The sequence below is a fragment of the Monomorium pharaonis genome, chromosome 8 (assembly GCF_013373865.1).
Source record: "Monomorium pharaonis isolate MP-MQ-018 chromosome 8, ASM1337386v2, whole genome shotgun sequence".
In the NCBI taxonomy this organism is placed as follows: domain Eukaryota; kingdom Metazoa; phylum Arthropoda; class Insecta; order Hymenoptera; family Formicidae; genus Monomorium; species Monomorium pharaonis.
The window spans coordinates 7,373,042-7,385,960 of NC_050474.1; the positions used below are offsets into that span (position 1 = coordinate 7,373,042).

Consider the following 12,919-nt stretch of genomic DNA (forward strand, 5'->3'; position numbering starts at 1 on the left):
ATTATTAATATCGATGTCACTATGCATGTACGTGCGAAGATACATACGTGATTGAAGTAAGAATAACGCACGCGGAGCGACCGGTGGCAGAGTCGTTGAGAGAGAAAAATGCAGCAAACGTACCTGTAACAAAAGAAAAATCAAGGATAAAATGATTTTCCCGTAACTCGCGCGAGTCTTTTTTTTTCTCCTCGAGTAATTGCCGAGTCGCAAAGCGCGTTGCGATCATTTGCGTATAAATAAGAATCCGCGATAAAACAATCGCGCACGACTCTTTCCGCAGAAACGTGTGTAAAAAAAAAAAAAATGATCAGTGGTAATTGCAACGCAAACGAACAATTCTATCAAAGTGGAGATTTCGTTCTCCTCATCCTTCCCTCTTCGCTACTCTTCCCAACGGCTTTTTTCCGCTTCAACATTTTTCCTCGACCTCCCGTCACTATTTGAAGAGCTTTAAGCGGATACTGTAAGACACGCGACACGGCATTAACGGGATGTTAATGCCAAGTATCCCGATTCCGCGATATGTACGATACAGCTATACAGCCGGATCCCAGCAATTTCTCATTAGTCCCCACCTTCTACGACCGAGGATCTCGATCAGCGTAGTCGGAAGGAATCGACACCTTCCTGCATCCGCAAAGGTGTGTGTGTGTGTGTATGTGTGTGTGTGTTTTCGTACCGGAAGCGAAGGGAAGACGAGAGGAAGATCCCCTCGAGCGAGGAGAAGGAGCGGGAACAAGCGTCGTCTCGACGTACACCTCCCCCCATCCTCCCCTCCGTCCAAGTTTCAGCGGGTTTGCCCTACCACGGCAAAGTGGAAAATCTCCTTTGTAAGCTCGCGCGCCGCGTTTCCGCTTCTCTCGCTCGCTTATTTTAATATTTGAGCAGGCGAGCGAGCTCTCCCGCGGAAAAAGCGTTGAAAGCACCGCTAAAAGGGACTTTGAACGCGCGGCAGCGCCAACCGACCCCGCCACCTGCACCCTCCGTGTACGAGGGTGTCTGGGGTGCACCGTGTGCGGCACGAACGAACGCCCGTGACATCGCCGCGCGTAATTCCGAATTCATGGAAATGAGACCGTGGATCGCGCCGTCGAGAGCCACCTCTCCCCTTCCCCCCTCCCCTCCCTCCCCGTTTCTCTCGAATCGAGTTCTGTCTACGTCGGTATTCCCGTACGAGCGTGTCGAAAGGACAGAAAGTGCGGAGTTGGGGTAGTTGCCGCGCGCGTTTGTCGTGTGCATGGAGGAGAATCGATTCTAACGCGGCACAGGTAAAATGTCACGGCTTTTCGGCGATATTGGCTCCCGCGATCGTGCACGGCGTTTCCATCGGACTGTAAAAAGTGACTGAGCGTGTAATGAGACCCAGCGGCCCAGCCGAGCGTGCGTCGTCCCGATAAATGTATCCCCCTAAAATTCTCTGAACAGCGGGAACGCGACACGTTCGGTCTATTACGCGATGCGGGAAACGAAGGTGCGCGAGAAAATGCGACGAGCGTTTTTATCGAGTCGCGCGAAATACGAAAGGATCCGCTTTTTCTCTCGTGGGGAGGGAAAGGTATCTTGACTCGGGGATATAATTTTCGAAGGATTACACCCCTCCTTCCCCCCACGCTAGAAGCACAGAGAGAAAGAGAGAGACGTCCAATCTAGATGCAAATAAAAATCAGAGTTCCAATACACACTTGTTCACGTATTTATTCCCATTCAGAAATCCATTATCCGAAAATACAACTCGCGTTGTTTTACGTTACGCGACACCGGATAATCCCGAAGGAAGCAAACCGATAGCTCGAAGCGGGTGGGAAAAAAAGCGATAACCAAGGCGAGCGAGTTATCGGGAGAGGGAAGGGAGGGAGGAAAAAAGACGGCGCGATTCTCCGGACACGCTGACACAATTTGCAAAAGCGCGCGTCGCGTTATCATTCCATATTTTCTTCATTTTATTCCCCATCGCATTTGCATACACATATTTATGCCGGCGGTGGTGGTGGTGGTGGTGCTGCGAGCACAAGCGGGCGCCTTCAACGCGGGCATAAAACAGCGTGTAACTCCGTCGAATAATTCCATTAAATTACGGTCGGGAGCGGTTGGTTGGTTGGTTGGTTGGTCGGTTGGTCGGCTGGTTGGTTGGTTGGGGGCTCGCGCGCGAATGCAATAACATTTATACATACATATATACATATATATATATATGTATATATATATATATATATATGTATATGTACGTCGTCTACCCCGACGGGGGTAAGGCTGCGCAGAGGGCAACGTCGTGCACTCCGGGCCGTTTTCTTCCCGCGGATCCGCGAGCACACGCCGCGCGGAAACACACCGGATCCGAAATACAAGATGCTAATTGCTAAGCCAGGGGGGGATGTATACCAGATTCAGCCCAGGTTTATCCCCTCGGTCTCCCGAGGTACGCCGAGGCGCGTTTCCTCTCTCGAGGGGCTACCCTTTTCCTCTTTCCCCCTTTTCTCCAACCCTCATTCGCGATTCCCCCTTCAGCAAAACCGCTGAATATTCAAACTTCGCCTTCCTCGGAAAGAGCGATAAACGCAAACTCGAGCGACCGCTGCCGAGAACAAGAGCGTCGATCGTCCTCCCGTTCGTCACGCCGACGGATGCAGCCGCGGACGGGAGTTCCGTTGCATTAGTCCTCGAACGGACTCATCAAGAATGTCAAGAACGCTCGAGATCAATAACGCGGCGCGGTTTAATCCATTTGTATTATAGTTGCACGGTACGGCTTACCGCTTTCGGTCGGTTTACGGCACATGCTCTGCCCGATTGAAAATTCGCTTTATCCAACCGGCGCAGCAAACAATAGACACGCGGGTATCGCGATAATTGGCTGACGTTTAATGGGAGTGTTCGATTGTATTTTCGGTTGCCGGCGATAACCGTTCGCGATGGCACGATACGGCGCGTGCATAATTAGGATTGTTATACCGCCGATAGCGACGGCAATAATATAATACTAATAATAAAAATAACAACAACGCGCGTTCGCCGCAGGTAGACCAGGCCACGAAATAACAACGCCACACTGAGAAGAAAAGTTGTCGATTTGGCTAAATTTTTCAACTCGATTAAATTCCTTCAATTCAAGCATTTATGGCACTTCAATCAAATTCAATAAATACTTGAATAGAAGTTCAAGTGATTTATGTATTTAAGTTAAACAAATAAATATTTACTCTCTAAATTTCCTAGAGTGAAAATCGAACGTATCTAAGTTGGAGTGATTTGTCACTCTAATTAGTGTGAAAATTGCCGCTCTATAAGAGCGAATTTTTACTCTAATTAGAATAAAAATCACTCTTATAGCATTTTCACTCTAATTAGGGTGACAAATCACTCAAACTTAGATATGTTCACTCTTTTAGAGTAATGTTTTACTCTAGGAAATTTAAAAGTTAAAGTACTTAAACTGAACCAAACTTAATGAAGTTGAAAAATTTAGACAAGTTAACTTTTTTTTTTTCCTCAGCGCACGTGCTGGCAAAAAGCGCTTCGCTTCTTTAGCGAAAGAATAAAATAAAATAAAATAAATTTTCCGAAAAAGAAAAGAAAACCGTATAACAATCCTCCTATCCGCTTAATTAAACACATATCCCGCTTCGGCCTTTTGTTTCCTTTAACGGGCGCTGTATCTTTTACAAATAAATATACCGGGCTGTTTATTCCGCGCGGCGCTCGATCCGTACCGCAATATTTCGCCGCGTAACGAACGACACGAGCAAAAATGGTCACGGCGGCCGGCGTACCTAATGGTCGCGGCGGGCTTCGAAGCATCGTGCGTTTTATTGTCGGGCATTTTTCGGTGCGAGAAACTCGCGCGCGCGCGCGCGCGCCCGGCCTTGCGGGTCGCAAACAACGGCCCGGCCGTATAAGAAAACCACACCAGGGGCCGGTTATATCCCCAGCGCGAGAACACGCATCTCGTTAAGTGAGAACAAGCGCCGCAAAAGGTTATACGTATATACGTACGTATTCTCCTCTTACACGGCCTTCGGGAATGAAGCCCTAAGAGCTTTTAAAGGACTCGCGCGGGCCCCGGCTTCGTGGAAGGCGTCGCAAGAAAATTATTTCTTGCCAGCTGCCGCGCGAGAAGATTCCCGCCGCCGCGGTAATTTCCACCGTAACAGAGTCATTACTCGCCGTACAAAGTGAGAGCGGCCGAAGGAGACCGAGGAAAACAAAAAAAGTGCAAATGAATAAATTAAATAAACAAATGAGTATCGCTCGGTGAAAATCTCGAGCGATTTCCCTCGGGTGGTCCGGTTATTTTCGACGCGCTCGCTGTGTCGGTTAATTAAACAGAAACGTCACTCTTCCTCTTCCTCAAAACGCAACGCATCCCGCGAATGGAGGCAGCCGGATTCTGAGAATCACCGCCGCGAATATATCGTTAGATTGACCGCCGCGGTAGTCGACGTTCGTTCACCGGAGTAAAATTTTCCGAACGACGGCTTTTGTGCGCCACGTGCGTGTGAAGCGCCTGCGGATCGCGCGCGCGTTCGTGCGCGTAATCGTATTTGATCGTGTCCCCGTCGTCGATCTAACAAATTATCGCTAATAGCTGGTATGAGGCGCGCACGAGGGTTCTCAACCCGCGGCCGATACGTGGGCGTACGCGCGCGTAGGCGCATTATGCAAGCAAATTACTCGATCGTAGAAACTACCGCTCCCGGTGATACAAGACGACGACGACGACGACGTCGTTCGGGATCAGATAAACGACGCGGCGGACTTAATGCCCGCCCCCGTTCGGGGGCGGGGGGGGGGGGAGGGCGCGTTTACGTCAGAAAAATTTATCGATCTACGAACGCGGGACGTTTAAGCGTTCCCGGAGAAAATTCGCTTCGTCGTTACAAGCGAATTACTTTCGCGTAATGGCGCTCCTTACAAGCCGCCTTACCAGGGAGATGAATACGTCGAATCGTTCGTGGGAAACGCTGTTTCGAGAGGGAAAAGAAAAAGGTTAGATTATAACGTTCGACGTACGTGTACGTGCTATTTATGGTTACCGTCGTTAGTCATTCCTGGCCGGAGGATTACCTCTTTAACTGCGCGAATGACATAATCCAAGTTAAATCGTTGATCGAAAACGAGACTCATCGTGTCGGGCTGTGGATTCCACTTTGTATTCATCCCTCGTAAAGTTGCGTAAGTCGTTATTTATACGGCTACCTATCGAGACATCTCTATACGGGGAGAATGGACGAAATAAAATGTAAGCACCTGGTACAAGCGCGCGGTTTATTTTATTAATAAGCGCCCGTCATTCGGCTTTAATACAGATTTTATCTTTGTTTGGTGCAACGCTCAAATAGTCACCGTTCTTCTAGCTAAGTATCTCTTAAGAGATGCCGAAGGAAAAGAAAATCTGTTTTTCACACTCTGCCCTTCAAAACTGCTCGCGCTAACACGACGATATTTGAATCGAACAATTACGTTGGGGAATTAAAGCATTGAATTTTTAAAAAAACAAAGAACAAATTTGGAAAATTGTGTGAGAAGCAAATTTCTTCTTCCAGCATCACTCGAGCAATCATCAGTTGAAAGATGTTCCGCTGAAGGAACAGCACCACACATTCCATTGATAACTTTGCACGATCTTATTTCAAAGAAGGATAAAATCTGTATCAGAGACAATTGGTGGATTAATCTCTCATCAATAAAGAGAGGGCAGCGTATTTCCTGCCCGTGTACGTTTCGTCGCGCGCATTGTCCCTCGGACACTTCCGCTGAAGATTAATAAACTTGGAAATCAGAACGCCGACCGGTCTCGAGATCACTGACGGCGTCGCTGATTGGGGATGACGTTACACGATTGAAACCGCTAATCTGAGTGAAAATTGCTTCCGAGACCGCAGATAGAGTAACGCGCGAGCGGAGCGAGCGGGACGACTGTCAACGGCAGAGACCGAGCCGGTCTCACGGGCGAGGAGAGATTAGTCGCAAACGCGTTTGTAATGCCGTGTAAATCCCCGCGATTCGTCGTAAGTCCATTAACAGCGCCGGTGGAACACGACCGCCGGCGATGCACCGGCCGGAATACCATTATCAGCGCGGTAAACAAGTTTCTCGACGACGGCGCGCGCTCCTCGCTACTATCTCTCTCTCCCCCGACGAAATCGAGTTGTCTACAGATTTCCAGGTATTGCTGCTTCCTGGCCGCGTTCCAAGTCCAGGATCGCGAGTCATCCCCGAGTTATCTTCGCGAGAGGGAGACAACGGCCGTTGCCGACGGTCCTCGACCGATCGAGAAAACGAGAACGGCGACGTGTCGCGTACAACAGAATGTTAAAAAGAAGCACGCGACTTTTGTACGGTTTACACGCTATAAAGATGCGAAAAGAAAAAAGACCTTAATGAACGTAGGCCGAAAACTCGACGTTTCTGAGATACAAATACATTTGGGGACAAACAACGCAGAAACGTAATAATATTTCTTCAGTAAAGTTATAACATGTGCGTTATATCCATGAATCTTAGAGTTTGTTTTTAAACTACACGGTAAAAAAATTGTGCGTTAAATGTTAAAGTAACATAAAGTAACAATTGAACCAATTTTAACGTAAATACAAAATGTTTTTTTACAGTGTGCATTACCTTTCTTATTAATACTAAGAAATATTGAACATAAATTTAACACAGAATATTCAAAAGTTGAATATTATGTTGAATTGACGCTTAAGTTAAAATCGGTCCTTCTTAAATTATTTTTTCTTAAACTTTTAACGAACAAAATATTTTCTACTATGTACATATATGTGTGCACGTGCGTGGACCGTCGGACGATTTTTCTACTATATGCGTTTCCACAGTGTGCCGAGATACGATTGATTCATTAACTTTTCGCCGAATCAAAAACCTCGGACGGGGAAACGTCTCGTTTACGCTCCGCGCGCGAAAGAATAATAAATGACGAATAATAAAAAGCGGGATCGGCGAGACGGAAAATACGGCAGTGAGAGATTTTAAGCGATATTAAAAACGTCGGGGAGCAAATATTTGCAGCGCGACGTCTTCTTCTTGGCCTCGTTCCAAATAAACGTGGGATGAATGCTTTTCGAGATAATAATTTCCACTCACGGCGCAGCGCGTTGTCGAGATAATTTGTCTTCGGGTTGCTGTACGTTGCCCTTTTAGCAGGCAACGTGATTCAATATGATTTCTGAAGATTTCACAAATATTTTTTGCCATTTTTGTCGACCGTGCGCACATACCGATCGCTTATCAAAAGCAATCTTCCATCCCGTAGTAACGAGATTGAAATTAAAAACATTTTCGCGCGCGCGCGCGCGAATACAGATTGATACACCAGTGTTTCTATATCGGAAAAGTTATAAAACGAAACTCTCCTATTCTCCACTACGTATACGAAATAAAAATAAAGCGTGTAGCCGGAGGTAAAATAGTAAACCATTGAGCGCACAAGAATCTCCAATATCGCGAAAATAAAAAATTTCAACTTCCGCGAAATCGAGTTGTTTCGCGGATTTTCAGTTATTGCTTCGCGGCACACGATTCCAAATTTTCTCGCCGCTACAATTTTCATCCCAATATCCTTACGACTATCACGAGAGAGAGAGAGAGAGAGAGAGAGTTGCCTTAGCGCGATTACTCATCTCTCTTTGAAAGCCCCGGCAATACTTTTACGACAATAAAATTAGATCATGTTGAAGAAAAACCATTGGTGCGGGTGATCCACATTGAAAAAGTGTTTCGAGCGCGGAAATTCCGGGAATGCATACACACTCTACTCGAGCGATTAAATTACAATTTTAATGAGTCACGTTAAAAATTTACATTTTCGCGCTCGCGAAAGAGAGCGAGCCCTAAATTGCACTTGGCGCGCGCGCGGCAGATAAAAATATAGTCTCTCGCTAATTGCGTTTGGCGAGCGGAGGGCGGCGCGCGCGCGCACACATCTGACGTCGCTGGCCGCGAATTTTCCTGCATCACGGCAAATACGAAAAGCAAATTGCGGCGTAATTGCGTGCGTTATTAAACAGCGACTTGCGAGACGCCGCTGCCACCGTCGCCGCATCGGGGGCTCGTTTAAAGTTTCTCTTTCATTCCGCGCGGCGATGACGTCTCGCTCTCGCAGACCGAGGAACCGACACCGCCTCGCCGTTGTCTCTGCCTTCGAGGTGTACACACGCTTCATCCAGAACGACGCAATTACGCGGCTAATGAAGGAACTTTCTCCGAGAAGGTTATCTTCCACGGCCGCACGGCCAATGACAGGCGTCGCCCTAACTTCTTGCCGCCTTATCGGGACGGGGCATCGCCTCGCCTGTGTGTTGAGCTAACCCTTATTTTTATTATCTCGTAGTCGGCTACCCTTTCTTCAACCGTCATCGACCCTCGGGGACGAGAAATGATTGTGGTTTTTATCAAGAATAATAATCAATTTCACTTCGTCTTAATATTAGCACCTATTTAGAGAGTTATCCGTAGTCTACTGTAAAGATTTAAGCTTTAAACCACAAGAAACTAACCAATTATAGTCTATTTTTATAATAAGAATACTTAATTGTGATTGATCAATTTCTTACGGCTTAAATCTTTATTGTAGACAAAGCCTTGCTTGCAGCACACAGTCAATTAACGCATAGTAAATAATACAGTCGCAAAACTGACTGTTCGAAATATATGGAAATCTGTTTCGTGTTACATATTTCAACTCCAAATATTATATATTTTATCAAGAAAACTCGATTGGGAATGGGAATTTCTTACCAGTGATACATTTCTATAGGAAGTATTCTCGATTTGTAAACATAAAATAATTCTCAATATCTTGTGTGTCCGGACATTTAGTTCGATTATATTTTTATTATCTTTTACACATATTTGTAATGTAGAATAATTAACGGTGTTTTGCATCTTTATATATAATTTTGTTAATAACAGACTAATTCGTTTTTTCAGTTGAGCACAGGTTTGCTTTTGATCAATAAATGCATCACTGACAAGGTTTTCACTTATTAAATCTGTTAAATAAACTCCTAAGATCCGGACAAATAGTTTTATAACGTGTATATATCACAGACTGTTTTTACTTTGATAACTGACCTTTATAAACTGACCTTTGTAGAATTGACAGAAATTGATTGAGATTATTTTTAATTCATACGAGCGTTTTGAAGTCGCAGTCGCGATGGGAGCCACTGCTCGGGACTGGCAGGCTTAAATGGATATGAGAACGACAGTACAGAATGAGACTGACCTTGTGAGTGAGGAGCCAACCTGAATTTAATCCTTCGGAGCCACGTTACCCCGAGATTACACCGGACAGACAAATAACAGTAATAAAAACGACGCGATGCATGGCAGTAGCCTTCGCGTTTTCTGACATGCGCACGTACGTGCATACGTATGTTAATCCGCGGAACGGCAATTAAGCCTCTCGCAACGGATTTTCCATTCAGACGTCCTTACGAGATATTACCGTTCGAATTACTTATGCTAATTTGTCAGTTCTTTTTTACTTTACTGCAAAACAAACGGGATAATGTCGTAACGTGAAACGGACATTGCGCGTAATAAATGTGTTAACCGAACGAAAATTGCTGTTCTATTTTTACGAAAGAAGAAAAAACAACTCTCGCTTCCTCGCGCAATTTGAGACACCGATATTAATATTATTGCAACAAAAATTATAACTTAACATTGGCGCGTGAATACACAAATATTAAATACTAATTCTTGCTAATATTATACGCGCGTGTGCGTTAAAGGAAAAAAAAAAAAAAGATAAGTATGCAAATGGACAGTGACATTCGAGTAGACTGACGACTCTAGAAAATCTTCATGTTGCTCGTTCTGTAACGAGACGCGCTTAACATAGCCCATTTAGCGGCAATCTCGGCTTAGTTAAGAAATCGAGTGAGCTCTTAGCTAATTAATACAAACGAGCGCCTCGGCTCATGAAGATAGGTATCGCGGGCTATTACATCCCATTTTTGTCCAAGACCGGGTACGGCCGTCGTTTCCACTCGTGCGGTTATTCGCGTCTTGTTCATAAAATGAACGCCGCAGGAGTGACGTAACGATTTCCATTTCCCCTCTAACGCGTGTAGTTTTGATTTCATTTGAGGACACTTACGTGCATAATTAAACATACGATAGTACAGGCAATGACACTACATTAAAATAACAGGATTCCGATGCTAATTTTACTGTTATTTTTTACTGTCGTTATTGCGACACGCACGTACGTGAACCTAGTTCCAATTACAATAACGTCATATTTAAAAAAAAAAAGTAAGAGTTGTTACGTGAACAGTGCGAAGCATGCGAGAAATGAATGACAAACCGATCTCATATTATTTAATTCGCAATTAAAAAAAAAAAAACAATATGAATATAATAAACAGACTTATACAATTAGATTCACGAGTTTTATAATATAAACTTAATTTCGCCGTTTTACAAGCACGTTGTAAACTGCTATCGCGATTATCCTGCATTAACGAACACCGATCTCAGCCGTCGATAACAGAAACGCGAAAAAACATTTGGCAATCTTATCTCTACTAAAAAAAAAAAAATTCTAATATTCGCGATGATAAATAGCGAGCGCGTGACAGCCAGCGATACGCGAAACCGCGCACCACCGCGAAAGAGCCGGCCGTGAATATTTAATTAATTAACACGAAGTGAGTGAAAATTTACATAAGTTGGCAAACGTCCCACGCGTGCGAACATTCTCGAGAAACGTCTCGTATCGCTCCTTTAGACTTCTAATTATACTAATTCCAATTGCCGCCAGTACACCGGTTATATTAATCTCCAATTGGCGGCCGCGAAAAACAGCACCGCCTAACAAAACGACTGAAAAATCGTGCGTGATATCCAATCGTAAATTACAAAACTAAGATCGCCGTCGCGCTTTATCAGCCTCGAATGCCGGTTACTCCGGTATAACAAAAATAAGTGTGTAAATAAAAAAGAAAGGAATTAGTTGAGAATTTAATCGCCGCCGGTCGTTTCACGTCAAAATGTCGTAACCGATTTCAATTGCGAAAACCGCAGCGGCGCGTTTGCAATGAAACAATTTAAATTCTTTACATAGCGGATACAAAGATCCACGTGTGCTCTATAATTTATTCCGCGTGTCCCTTTTTTTCTTTGGTTCCTGCAACGGGCGAACGTGTAGCTTTAATAACTACGTATCCGCGGTGTCTAAACGAAAGACCACTTTCGAAATATTCAAATCAGGCTTCGTGGAAGCGACACGCACGGCCGACGTATAAATAATTATAGCAATGGCGAATAATTTATACGTAAACTCGCGAGCCCGCGGCTAATCGCACATTCGTTCGCCCCTCGACATTGGTATGATAATCTGACGTTATCTGGATCAATCGACAGCTTTCCCTGTCCTGCTGGAGAGAAAAAAAAAACCTACGGTCGCGAGGAAGCCCCCTGTAATTATCGATTAAAGTCAATCAAATTGCGATACAAGTTGAAGATTAAGAGAATGTATAAGATAGGAATTATAATCACTTCATTCAGCTCGCGTGTGTTTATAGCAAATTATCAACTGCATCGATGAACGGATTAAACTACCATCGTAAATAATTCGAAAGCGTGTTTTGCGTCACAGTCGGAATTCTTTTTAATTTCATTAAATAATTTATTTGGACTTAAAAAACTCCCTAAGCCCCCTTTTAACTAGAAATCGCTCATCGGAAAATAAATAAAAATAATAAAAGATTGATATCCAATTTTAAATTTTACGCTCCGAGAGAAAATTGCTTTAATCTCGACAAAAATATTTATTCGGCATAATATAAAAATAAGAAGATAGCACAAACATAAATTATCATACATACAATAGCATTGATTGTAATATAAATTACAAAGATAGTCGTACGATATTAATATAATCAGATACGGTATACGGAAGCGGCTGAAACTATCTTCACGATGTGGAATTGAATGTACGCTGAGGTTAAGCATCCTCATTAGATAATTCTCTACATTCCATTATGATGAATCTCAGAGACGGTCTTCGAGAAGCTTTTAACAAAGAAATAACGGATTAAAAGTAAACAAATTAAGAGATTTTCATGTCAATGCGATAGTCGTACGGTATATGATACCTGTCGTTAAATTGTATAGATAATAATCTCATCATTTTAATTAATGAAATATATTTTTAGAATTAATTTCATTAGGACGTTATAAATTGAATAATCATCAGCCGTTAAACCTGTAATATAATTAGCGTTTATCAGTGAGTCATTATATGCTTGTTAATTACCTAATTAATTAACTAAGAAAATCAAATTGCAATACTGTGATATTAGCGTCATTAATCATGTAATATTTTTAACTCACTAATTACAAAAGTTCAAACAGAGAAGTATATATAAAAAGATAAAAATATAAATATATGAAATAATAAATAATATGATACAAATAATATTTTAAATTACTGGAGCATATAGGACCAACAAACGGGAGCCAATTCAAAAAGGTTTCAAAAGATATTATGTCAGATCAATCTTTTTAATGGACGCTGAATCCCTTTAATCAGTCAAGTTTAGTCAACGGTGTCAAGGGTATTTGGAAATATCGCGTCAATAGAACCACTCAAGGGGCACCCAGAAATGTGCCCAAGAAGGTGCTTTTCTTCAACGGTTGGAATTGATTTTTCAACAAGATGTCCACGCGCGGCCTTTTACGCACGGCCGAAAGGTCGTATAACGAAGTTACGAGGGACGAGAGTGGGATTAGACAAAGGGCTAAGTAGTTCTGGCGAAAGACGAGTTGGCACCGGACTAGATTGTTCCGCACAGGGGTTACATGGGGAAAGGAATGAAGTGGACAGGGGTGGACGGATCCAATTATACCCCCTACAATAGGATTAGCCCACCAGCGTGCTCGTCGT

At 43.7% G+C, this 12,919-nt stretch overlaps 1 protein-coding gene across 5 annotated transcripts in view; it reads right to left on the bottom strand.

Moving 5' to 3' along the window:
• LOC105829932 (polyhomeotic-proximal chromatin protein) overlaps window positions 1-12,919 on the bottom strand; it is a 260,143-nt gene that overhangs the window by 151,829 nt on the left and 95,395 nt on the right. Inside the window, exon 1 of one of the 5 annotated variants that reach the window (XM_036290727.1) lies at window positions 48-95. The exons of the other annotated variants lie outside the window; for them this stretch is intronic. The gene's annotated coding sequence lies outside the window, so the exon portion shown is untranslated. Of the gene's footprint in view, window positions 1-47; window positions 96-12,919 lie in introns of those variants that run through there. 5 annotated transcript variants of the gene reach the window in all.